Here is an 11,532-nt window from a genome sequence, read left to right on the forward strand (position 1 = left end):
CTGGTCTGTATTGCCTGTATAAAACCACCTCTAACTGAAAACCTCCGTATGGAAATTCATTGATTGTTCAGGGTGTGGATCAAGTCCCCAGATAAGCCAAGTTAAATTTAGGTTGATTGATATCCAGGCTTCTTGAATGCCTTGTCAACTGCCCTCAGTTACTTTGACTTTGTTACCATTTACGGGCTTTCAGGCTTACATTCAACAATTCTTAATCCATCATGTTTGTTATTCTCTATTCTAGTCTTTTGCTCAAGTAATTTGCCATAGGTTTTACCATGGAAAACTAATAAAACAGTAATTCCAGTTATTAATTCCTGGTATTAAAAGTAAAAATGTATTTCCTCAAATAGTATTACCAACTGACGGAACGTTAAGCTTTAACTATGGTCTTCTAGGTTACATTAAGCCACTTTACTGGTATTGTGAACTCTCTGGATTTTAAGATTCGAATCTGTCAAGGTAACATTAAGCCACTTCATACTGGTATTGTGAACTCTCTGGATTTTAAGACTCGAACCGGTCAAGATAAACTAAAGTTCTTTACACAATTTTGAAACTTATGGCAAGAAAACTTAAGTCTGCAATTTCTATTAGTGAAGGCAAGGAAGTTTATATTTACATGTGATCTTTATTAAAAATCAGTTAAATAATTTCACCTTTTAATCAGAATTTTTGGCATAAGTACAGTATATCAATAACACCAGGTTCCTGTCTCACCTCATTAAAATTTGTAAAAGCAACGAACATCGGAGTTCTTGATAACTGTCAACTACTCCAATCCGCAGCCTGTAAAAAAGCAGAAATGCCTGTACTTTACAAATAAAAATTACAACATCCAAGATTATTTTGGTCAGTAATATATAAGGTCTTACTAAATTAAATGATCTGAAGCCACTCTGCTTCTGTACTGATCGACCAACCACTCAAAAAAACTTTGACCAAGTCCCATTCCCCAAATAAAATTAAGTGTTAGCAAATCTAGGAACGGGATGCACCAAAACGCGCTAACATTGAATGACCAAACCGAGAAACTACCGCTAAGACGCTTCAAACGTTCCGACGTTTCGAGCAAAATTACAAAGTCAATTGACAAAGTTTAAGAGCATAACACGCTCTGGCATCACTCGACTGTATAAAATAATGTATCTATTGTACTAAAGTGAAAACATAGGCCTGTTTATTGTATGATTACCACGAGTTTCGCTAGAGTTAAAAGACTAACTTTGTTCATTTAAAAGTTTTAAGAGTTGAAATTAATATCTAAAATCAAAGAAAGTTTTTAAAAGTTTAACCTAAATTAAAAGTTTTCATCTAAATTAAGAGAAACCTTAATGCATAACTAAACTAATAAGTTTTTTGCTAAAAAAAAAACCACTAGGTACAGAAGCAATAATTAAAACTTAAATTTTTGCCGAGTTTGGAAATTGGGATGTTAAAACGACAAATACATTACCTAAAATCTAAAAAATTTAGAAGTTGTTTACTGTACTATTTTTACTGTACTATTATAAAACTAACTGCAAAGGTTAAGTCTGCAAAATTTAAAGAGTTCACTGATAACTTCAAAATTGTAGACTAATTTTTAAGCGATTATAAACGTAACGTTACATTACTTTAGATCTCAAAACAAATCAAAAGCCAATAAATTAACACTAAAATTAGACTAATGCTCTTATGACCTGAAAGGAAAAATTATTAGTTAACCTCTCATGCACCCGCAACCTATCGGCGGGTGCATAAGAGGGGCCTCCACCCCTACAGGGGGACCTCCCCTGTAGGGGTGGAGGTAAAAAAAAAAAATAGTAAAAAGTTAAAACAAAGAACACTTACTTGGAAAACCCTTGCACAGACGACATACTTCACATAGTTACCAAACACTGGGAGAGAATCAGTTTGGAGAAACCTTCTGGCTGGAGAATTTTGACTTCTGTTCTCACTAGCGTAGGTTGCTTCATGTATTGATATAAATGTCACCAGTCTGGAAGTATTTTAAAATTAGAATTGTTGCAGGATATGGATATGCTTTAATAAAATAAGATTATAACTAGCCATATTACAAGATACAAGCTTTAACAAAAACGGAAGCCTTTACACACAAGCCACAAGGTTAATATTAACAAAAACTTCACTTCCAAGTACATTGTAAATGAAATAATAGTTAGTAAACTTCACGGACCATCAGCTCCCCTAGCCATGAAAGCTATATTTATACTGGCTCTGAAAGCCGTTTTATAGTCTAGAAGCGAAAAGTGATAAAGTAAAGCTATATAGTAACTAAAGCTTGAAGAATAAGTTTCAGATCATTCAATGCTATCCAAAAATTGCAATAAGTTTTATAATTTTTCTACTAAACAGCAAAACTTAAAGGGAAAACCAAAACTAAAAATATCAATTTAGTATAATCCAAGTAAAAAAAAAAAAAGTACAACATGAACGTGACGAATCTTAACCTTTGCAGAGCCTATGAAAACCGCCACAACTAAACGTAGACCATCTATCACGTTACGAAATTCCCATAGCAAGACCAACCGGTACGAAATTACTTCCGGCAGGTCAGGTAGAGAGGAACCGACCAAAAACGAACAGAACAACACTATGATAACGACTATATCAAAACCAACAGTTAACTAGATAATCTGCAGCTTGCCAAGAACCCTGGTTGCTGTTGGTGTCACCATCAAGGACCATGGATTCACCCGTCTTGAAACTTGGAAGACATGCGGAAGAGTACGCGGTCCTTGGTTTTGTTTAAGGGGACACTTTAAAAGAATTTGTTGATGCTTTCACGCTAATTGACTTACTCGTCGTTTTATGACTACTCGGTTCTTGATGAAATTTGCCTCTGTGTATCACAACGAAAAACTTTTATCAATAATTTACCGAACAAGAGAATGAACATTCTTCGGTGTATTACGTATTGTCACGCAGCGAAAAATATTACTGTTTCCTAAGGTCCCACTCCAAACAAAAGCGCTCTGCGAAACCTGCAAACTCAACTCGCCACATACATAAGGATGGGATTGCGTACTCCCTATTAATTGTCAAATCCACACTGTCATCACGCTCAGATAAAGTCGTCTTTAATTTTTTCTTGAATGACTTGACATTTTCAGTCTTCCTGATACCAAGTGGGGGCTTATTGTATAGTCTTGGAGCCAGATTTAAAGTTTCTAAAGCCTACTTTAGAATTGCATTTTGACTCAAGTAACATGAGTCCATCTGCACCGGTTCTTGTGTTGACTCCATGCATTAGATGTATTATATGCGGCAAGTCATTCAAATATTTTGGACACCCAGTCATGACAGCTTGATGAATCATTTCACATTATTCTAGCTTTGATGGGGAATCAGTGCAGCTCAAACAAAACAGGGTAAGTCCTCTTATGCGGTGCAACACCCTTTATCAGTCTTGGCGCTCTATTTAGTATTAAGTTGTATCTTAGGCAGAGTATTTTCTGCAGTTGTTCACCCAGTTTACGAGACAATTATCAAAAGGCTTTTAAAGAACACTCTCCAATGCATTTTTTTAACAAAGGAAATATTTCTAAGATGATGTGCAGTAACCCTTTCAATATTTTTAATTTGAGCACCGAGAGACAAATAACAGTCTACTTGCACGCCTAAGTCACGTACTTTGTCAGCGATCGAAACTAAATTTCTGTTTACATTAAGCCGAAAACCACCAAGGTTTCTTACTTCATTTTTCCTTCCTACTAACAAACTCAGTTTTACTTTCATTTAATTTCAACTGCTTAAACTGTTATCCATTCCTTACACTGGTGAGGACATAATTTATTATCTCATTTCCATCGTTAGTATCGTTTACGTAAAAACAAAATTGGGTGTCATGCAAATAGCTTGAAATTTACCCCTACGTCCCTGTAGCATGCTTCATAATACATGATGAAATTGGACCTAATACACTGCCTTGAGGTGCTCCTCTTCTTAATGTTTCATAAGGTGAGTTCCCTATTTGCACACAGTATTTTCTGTCTAACAGGTAGATTTTCAAATACTCAAAAGCATCATTAGTAACACCAACTGATCGTAAATGATTTGAAAGAGGGTTCATGAATAACTGTGTCAAAAACAGCGCTGAGATCGAGCAGCACCAAAATACCACATTTGCTTTATTTATCGTTTCTAATAGGTCATTTACAACAGAACTTAAGAGGTTTCTGTAGTATGTAAGTGTTTATAACCGACTGACTATCCAGTGAAGATTTACCTTTTCCAGATAAATAATCATCTGTTCAAGAAACGTATCCTAACGTTTTGGACATAAAGATAAATTCGAAAGAGGCCTTTATGAAGTTCAACTTTGACGATCAAATTGTTTAACAACAGCCACTTTCTCAGCTATAGGGAACTTGTATTCAGAGACACTGACACTTATAACTTTCACTGTTATACAAAGCAATGGAAATTTTCAACCCCAATAAGTTCAGATTCGGCATCGGATCAGTTGTATAATTGTTGTCTTTGTCCTTTTAATAATCATAATATCATCGTTGTTTACATTATTAAATCTCGTTAGTCTATAATTTATCTGTAGTGTAGTATTTATCCGATTAGGCGTTTCAACACAAGTAACAATGTTCTCAATTTTCTCCTTACAAAATTCAAGAAAATTATCGGGGAGCCTTTAATCCCTTGCATTCCAGTTCAGCTTTCCAGAAGTCTATATCATTTATTCATTACCGTTCCTGCTTCTCTGATTTTCTGATGATAATGTTCAATTACTTAGTCTTACAGTTTTACAGTACAACCTATCCTGAGGACCACAGTAAAATTAATACAACCTTAGGCATTTGTAACATACTAACCTTTTCCAACTAACCTCCTGTTTTACATAATCTCTTTCTAGCAAATTTAATCAATAATTATATATATGTACATATAATACATGTATGTATATATATGCATACACACACATCCTTCGTTGCTAAAGTATAAAAGGCTGTTTCTACCAAGAGCGTCTCAACTCCATTAATGGCAGGAGTAGGCATCAGTTTTCACTATAATTTAATGAAAAAAGGCAACCGAAAGTTTCTTTGCAGTCTAAACAAAAGAAACTAAGGGTAATATACCCCAATATAATAGCGTGTTAAAAAAAGTTTGTCGAGAATGATGCAATAGATAATAAAGAAGATATTGCCTTCCATGCAAACGCGTTGATAAGTGCTAAAATAGGGAAAATGGGAGTTCGTCAAAAAATTAATATATCTCTGCGTCCATATTAAGAAATCAAAATTCCAGTACAATTTCTTATTATCTTAGAATAATAAATATTATTATGTATGTATCTGTGTAGAATAATAATATAATCTCATATATATATATATATATATATATATATATATATATATATATATATATATATATATATATATATATATATATATATATATATATATATATATATATATATATATATATATATGTATGTATAATTAGGTTATAGAGAAGTCAAAACAGAAATAGTATCCATAGGGTAGTTCAAGTGGTTTTCAGTTTCCTTCACGGAACATTTTCAGACAACATTAGCCTCGCTAATTGTTACGCATTCATTAATAAAGAATTTTAATGAAACGTAACAATTCAGAATGTTTTTACATCTGTGCCATATTTTATTCAATAACCTCTTTTGATTCCTCCATCGCACTAGATTTGTCCTCCGCAAACCATTTCCATTTGTTTGTGTGTTGGGGAAATCAACGAATAGCCAGGCCATGGGTTTGCATCCCATACCCCATCCTTTAGTATATTCAGTTCTGTCAAAAGCTTTACAAAGAAATTTTTACGTTTTCGTAGATGCTATACACCTAAATTTTTCGCTAATTAAATAATTTTCTCTGTTATTTCAATGTTATCGAAGAACTGGGAAGTATTAAAAGAAATAATCAAATATCCGGCGATAAAACGCCAGGAAAGTCCATTCAGTTGCAATACAAGGCAAAAACAGAAGACGCCCGTTGTCTCACTTCTAAATGACCCTTGTTTGACTCTCCTAAATGACCTTACTTCAGCGAAACCACACCATACAAAAGTTCACTTATTGCTTCAAAGTCGACGAAGCTCTAGAGTTTTCTTTGTTCTGTCTGACTATGGAATTGAATTGAATATAGAATTTAGGCCAAAGGCCAGGCACTGGGACCCATGAGGTCATTCAGAGCTGAGACGAAAATTGACAGTAAAAGGTCTGAAAGGTGTAACAGGAGGAAAACCTTGCAGTTGCACTATAAATCAATTGTTAGGAGAGGGTGGAAAGATGGAAGAAAGTATGAAAGGAGGTACAGTAAAAGGATCGAAAGGGGTTGCACCTAGGGGCCGAAGGCACACTGCAAAGAACCTTAAGTAATGCTTACAGTGCACCAGGGGTTTGACTATGGAACTGGACGGTTTACAGACGATTCTCTATTGACGTTAGAGAAGACATTCTCCGTGTGCTGTATTCAAGTTAAACGTACGCTCGTGGAACTGTGATGTATCGTATGGTGAAGTTCGGGAGTTAAGACTGTGATGGCTTTACCATCTCTGCTGACGGTAAGTTTTAATTACTTTTGTTATGTAAGTGCTTTCACTTAAGATTTTAGCATTGTTATTCAATATTTTAAATTAGCCTTGCTATTCAATACTTGAGGTTATAGCTCTATATTGATTATACTTCAATAAGAATTTAGACTTGTTAGTCAATACTTTAATTTTGGCTTATTCAATACTTGAGGTTATAGCTTTATATTGTTTATACTGAAATATTTATTGGTTTTGTTAATCTAACTGAAATAGCTTCCCCTAATAATTCTGTGTTCGTTTCAACTGTTATTCAGACCTGACCACCTTTCCCCATTCGCTGATTGTCCCAACCTTGCTTGCCATTTGTGGGATGCAGTGAATAGTTTTTGAAGTTTTTCATTGTAATATTAAATATTTAAACCCGTAAACTTACGTTATATGGTTGTGCTGTATTTTTATTGAATCCCTTTCAGGATCAGTAAGTCCATAAGATTTTGTCCGTAATGCAGCATTGTGGATTATGTGCCAGTTTATACAAAGTAATGGAAATTTGCAACGTTCCGCGGAGGTTAGTGTTCCATTCTTTGATCAAACTTTATGCCTAGTGACATTGGTGTAAAAGCATGGGTTTTCAATGTTCTTAAATTATGCTTAGTAATTTTTACAGTGGAACTTTTATTTGGTCACAATACCATTCTAATCACTTTAAAAATACTTCCAGGCACTAGTGAATCCGAACTTTAAACAGCCGGGATAACGAAGTTTCTCTTGTGAGAAATAGGACACTTCACCCCTACTGCGGCGGAGGCGCCTCTTATATCCTGTACTTACAGGTCTTATGAATATAATCAGTTTTTCCTTTCAGGTGCTAAGCGCATGAGTGTAGACGTCAGAAGTTAATTTTTTCTTTTTTTATTTTAAAAGTAAGTTTTACCTGGAACTTAAAATTTTTCGAACTTTAGTTTTTGTTTTTATTTATTATAATGTTCAGGAAAGTAATTTAACTGCGTATTTGGAAGTTGATAATGTAATTTAAAATTTCTAACTTCTTAAAGTTCACCAATAAGATTATGAAAGTTTTAAGTTTATTTAAGGTTAGTTTTAGCAATTAATTTTCGTTGCTCTAAGAATCTGTACTATAAGGACGTTGCCTTTTTTTTTTCAGGACAAAAATTTAACACTGTGGTACTGCATTGCTTTGAAATTTGATACTTGACATATTATATTGCTGATTAGATGCAACATGTAATTGCAAGCCACAATGCCCTCTTATCTTTGTTTTGAAACTTCACGTAACGTAAATATAGCTTCCACTTTGTTCATAGTTCTAATTAAACACATTCGTAATTCAAGTTTCTTAACTTTAATATAAAATTCATAAACTATACAAACTCCAATTATACTACAAAATATACACAAAAATACAGTTAATCGAATCTAGATATCTCTTTAATACCAGAGTTTTAATGTTCATTTACTTAGTATTCCTAACTCTCCGACTACTTGTTTGAAAGCGCTTCTTAGAACTTTTTCTGGAAGCTCTATTCAGAGGTTTTGTAAGTTTGTTAGCACGGTAAAAGAAATTGATCTTAAGTGAAAGCTTCATTTCATCAAAGTTAACATTAACTACGATCTGTAAGATAAGTGATGCTCTTGTAATCTTTAAGGCGTTTTCTTCTATTTACAGAATAGGCTTTCTGAAATGGATATTTAAGGCAACGAAAGCACTACTTGGGTTAGTCAACTCGTTTGTTGGTTTTACCCCTCACAAGAGGTTTCAAGCTGAGGTGATGTGAGAATTGGAGCTCGGCATTGATGGAGCTTGGCATTGATGAAGCCTGGCACTGATGATTGTTTTATCATGAAGCTTCACTTCTTCGATGGATAACCTGTGTAATTAGTTATTTGAATTTCAATAAATTGTTATAAATGATGTATTTGTATATTTGAACGTTCTTCCCTCCACCAGTAACAATCGTTAATAACTCAAACTGGAGTAAAAGTTTAAGCTGGATTATTGCAAATTTTAAAACAACAAGTGGCCTTTTATGTACCTGTTATCAATATTTGAAAATTAGTGTTGCTTCTTAATTTCGGTTACTGGTTTTAATTAGTTTTGAGTAAAACTTTACTTTGAGTTGAGATATTTAATAGCATGGAAATATACTACTGAACATTAATTGTAAGCACTGAAAAATATATATTTCTAAAAAGACTTCCGACGAATACATGATGTGGTTATTGGATAGGTGCCATGATCTGAAATCAAACCATGCACAGCTGTTGAAATCTAGAGGGAAGATGAATCAGAGTTTCTCAGAAGTAGCTTACTAGTTATTATTAAATAAATAAAATCTACTGTAGTTTGCCATTGCATAGTTAATACCAGTGCACAATTTTACTACTTTAATCATGATAAAACTAAAAACAAATATATAGGCTGTCGACATATGTGCGGAGTGTTTAAAGCAATTGAGAGTGGTTTTTTTTTTTTTTTTTTTTTTTTTTTTTTTTTAACGGAGTTATTTATTGAGTTTCTATGATTTGACTTTTGGAGATGGCAAGGTATTTTTATGAATGTTTGTGTCCCACGTCTTGGAGAAAAGTAGCCCCAAGCAAAAGGTTCTTTACAGAACCATTTTCACTGGGAGTCTCTCCCAGGCCGTCTTTGTCTTTCATGCACCATACCTTCAATGTTCTTGATAACTTTTCCATTCTTATTACATTTAAAATGTTTTCAGAAACGAAAGGTCTTTCATTTTTCAGTTTGAATTTATTTGCTTTTTCCTTAGTTCTTGGCCTCCAGGATTCATGTTTTCCAGAACACGTTCACGTGTTTAACCAGATGCCCTTCGTCAGTACCCACCGTAGCTTTATTTAATTACTGAAAATTTATATCTTTAAATTCTTGAGTGCCCTAGTTTCCAATATACGTTTCATAAAGGATTCTTTGTTGGTGCTGATTTGGAATTACTTTTTTTTTCGTATTACATTACGTATTACTTAAGTTTAATACCTTAGACATTCTTTGCCTTTCATTTTGAAATGAATATACGTACTTGTTATCAGTAGACTGTTGTAGCCCTAGTGGGGATGTTATCAGCTGGCCATCTACAGTACTTGGACGGAATATCCTTCAGAGTTGGCCCATTCTGATAATACCAACACGGGCTTTTATGGTACAAAGAATAGAAAGTACGTCAGTGTCGAGTACAACATGGACAAGATTGCTTTGTGCTGAAAACAAATTTCTTCATCTGAGCGAGACTATCTTGCATAAAACGCTCCTTTGCTTGGGGTAAGGATGAAGAGTATGAAGGACGTTTGTCTGCCAATGATTCCCAAGATTGCAATGGACTCTTTGATTGAGACCAGGATTGACATTTACGACCCTGGGGTCTCATTAAATTCCTAAATAATAGTGATGATAAACCTCATTGTTCAAAATGTAAGTTTTTAAGATTTTCTAAACAATTGCAGGTGTCCTTGATAGTCATGTAACGGGATTTTAGAAAAATGGATATAAAATGGGTTTATGTTTGATATAAAAATTTCATATATATATATATATATATATATATATATATATATATATATATATATATATATATATATATATATATATATATATATATATATATATGTGTATATATGTGTGTGTGTGTTTGTGTACTATATATGTACATGAAATTTTTTATCACACCGTGATTTATATACAATCATGAAGCCACAAATGTCGCTTAATATCAAATTCACGCTACCTCGGGAATATCCCCGATGGTGAATTATCACCGAAGGGGAATTTATAAGTGATAAATGGATTGGTACTGCCGAGTCTCGATCCCTCGACACAGATATTTATCCAGCGACTCCAGTCGACGGTCTACCCACTGAGCCATCAAGAGAGGTCAAAAATGAGCGATTGTCGTGTGTACGTTACCTACCTCGCACTTTACGTGCCTCACATTAGTTTCGTGTATTCCGCCTAACTTACCCTGTGATCTCACCGCACATTGAGTGCCTGCTTCAAGTCTGTGTCATTTGCATAACTTGGGCCGTGTTATCACCCATTCACACCTTGCGTGTTCCCACCAATGTGCGCTTATTGCATAACTGGTCCAGTGGTTTCACCGCACATTGAGTGTCCGCTGATTTTGTGCTTCTAGGCAATTTTGCATCGTGTATCTACGCCCATCAACAAACACAACACACACACACACACACACACACACACACACACACACACACATATATATATATATATATATATATATATATATATATATATATATATATATATATATATGTGTGTGTGTGTGTGTGTGTGTGTGTGTGTGTGTTTGTGTGTGTATTAAGTTGACATATATAACTTTCTATGGAAACCAATATGCCTTGTAAATAAGTCACATTCCAGGAGAATTATGATTGATAATGCATATGGCTCGTCCAGGGTCTTTTAGTTTTGATAGTGTTAGACGGTCTACTTGACCATACTGATAAAGAGAGAGAGATATAAGATTATATCCACTCTGCTGTACATAATCCCGTCGAATTCAGGTTCTGTACTTAGCACCGATATCGATCCCTTTGCACCATGATATTTATTTTGACAGTAGAATGGTTTTTAAATGTGAACCATCTATCATTCTATAAACCATAGCCCCAGGATGGAATTCTAGCCGGGGCAGATGCACTCATCAATTATGTTCCCCTTTTGGCGTAAGTTATTCCCAAGGAACAGTGAATTCGATATCAGGTGATGATTGTGGCGTAATATTTGTGAGGATAAAAAGTCACGCATATGAAATTTTACGATGAAGGCCAACGGATATACGTCGCATATACGATTAATAAACAGAACTAATAGGATTTTTACGTTCTCCCTTATGGCTTGTATTTTCTTTTGGGAAGGGAATTTTGCAGTTGGTGAGGTTTTCTAGCAACTCTACAACATTTTGTGGTAGGTCGAAACTCGAGAAAATAAAAAAATAAAATGTTTATTTTTCCACAGCG

At 34.3% G+C, this 11,532-nt stretch overlaps 2 long non-coding RNA genes across 2 annotated transcripts; one reads left to right on the plus strand and one right to left on the minus strand.

The window, feature by feature from the left end:
* Positions 1-649: 649 nt before the first annotated feature.
* On the minus strand, positions 650-2,645 carry LOC136838317 (uncharacterized). The gene is made up of 3 exons (XR_010852936.1): positions 2,454-2,645; positions 1,834-1,981; positions 650-789 (listed from the first exon to the last, which is right to left on the minus strand). It is a non-coding gene; the product is annotated as an uncharacterized lncRNA (long non-coding RNA).
* A 3,740-nt stretch (positions 2,646-6,385) lies between these two features.
* Positions 6,386-8,452, plus strand: LOC136838319 (uncharacterized). The gene is made up of 3 exons (XR_010852937.1): positions 6,386-6,549; positions 6,993-7,087; positions 8,207-8,452. It is a non-coding gene; the product is annotated as an uncharacterized lncRNA (long non-coding RNA).
* The last annotated feature ends 3,080 nt before the right edge of the window (positions 8,453-11,532 follow it).

Source organism: Macrobrachium rosenbergii, chromosome 4 (genome assembly GCF_040412425.1).
Source record: "Macrobrachium rosenbergii isolate ZJJX-2024 chromosome 4, ASM4041242v1, whole genome shotgun sequence".
NCBI classification, from domain to species: domain Eukaryota; kingdom Metazoa; phylum Arthropoda; class Malacostraca; order Decapoda; family Palaemonidae; genus Macrobrachium; species Macrobrachium rosenbergii.